The following is a 1,372-nucleotide window of genomic DNA, read 5'->3' as shown; positions in this document are numbered from 1 at the left end:
GCTATCCCTCAGGATGTTGGTGTTGGCCAGTCCATTAAGGATGGCCTCTTTAATAAACTTTTCTAAGATCTTCCCCAGGATAGAAGTCAGGCTGATGGGCCTATAGTTAGCTGGATCCGCTTTCCTCCCCTTCTTGAAGATCGGCACCACATTGGCCTTCTTCCAGTCTTTGGGCACTACACCAGAGCACCAGGAGTTTTCAAAGTACTGTGCCAGGGGCTGGGCTATGATGCTTGCCAGCTCTTTGAGTATCCTGGGGTGTAGATTATCAGGGCCGGCTGACTTGAAGGTATCCAGCCTCTCAAAGTGTTCCTTCATGAGGTCATCATTAATGGAGGGCAGGGGATTTCCCTCACCTGGACCTGCCTATCCTGTAGTGGGCGTGGGCATCCCATGGGACTGATGAAAGACTGATGCAAAGTACCCATTTAATAGGTTGGGTTTTTCCTGGATGTCAGTTGTTACTACTTCTTGATGAAGTAGTGAGTTTTTCTAGATGTGGGATGTTGTTGCTATTGTTAATGATAATGCTAATAATAAGTTAAATGTTGATAAATTGTGACCAACACCCTGTGTTTCTAATTTTTAACTCTTGAGCCTCATCTAAACCCCAAACCTTAACCAGGTATTTTAATAAAGTAAGTATTTATTGTATCATCAACTGGGAACTGTTGAGCCATCTCCTCAAGGGTGACACTGGTTTCTAGATCTGTCTTGAATCTCACTGTAAAAAATGTTCTTGGAAATACTGTCTGCTTCTATTCCCCTGACATGGCTGGGCCATTGCAACCTCCTCTTCTTGGTAGTGGTTTTTAAGTGTCAGTCCCACATGCTCCACCACCTCTGTGTTTGGTATTTTGTCTTCCCACTTTATTTTCAGGATCTTATGCAGGCATCTCTTGTCAGAATTTCACTCAATACCCTGGAGAGTATGGCAAAACTTTCATTTACTTTAAACTGTCACTCTTTCTCTAATTTGTAATGTTGCTTTATTAAAAATGGAACTATACATCTAAGAAAGAGGACTGAGTTACCAATTGGGTCCCAAATGACAGCATTTCTCTTCAATCAGTAGCTAATGCTATACAGGTGTTCCAGCTACATACTTACAAACCAGCAATCAAATCTAGTGTGTTAACTTGAACACATGCACCAATTCATTTGCACCAGTTGAGGTTAGCGTGTCTTATGTCCAGATGCCTTGTATCATAGAATCATAGAATCAATGAGTCGGAAGGGACCTAGACAGATATTCTAGTCTGACCCCCTGCCATGGGCAGGAAGGAGCACTGGGACTGGCAGGGGTCGTAAGACACCAGCCAGGTGCCTATCCAGTCTCCTCTTGAAGATTTCCAGGGAAGGTGAGAGCACC

This window comes from Crocodylus porosus, unplaced genomic scaffold (assembly GCF_001723895.1).
Source record: "Crocodylus porosus isolate Cpor-Errol unplaced genomic scaffold, CroPor_comp1, whole genome shotgun sequence".
In the NCBI taxonomy this organism is placed as follows: domain Eukaryota; kingdom Metazoa; phylum Chordata; order Crocodylia; family Crocodylidae; genus Crocodylus; species Crocodylus porosus.
The sequence above is the reverse complement of the archived record's forward strand: the minus strand, read 5'-3'. Positions refer to the sequence as shown.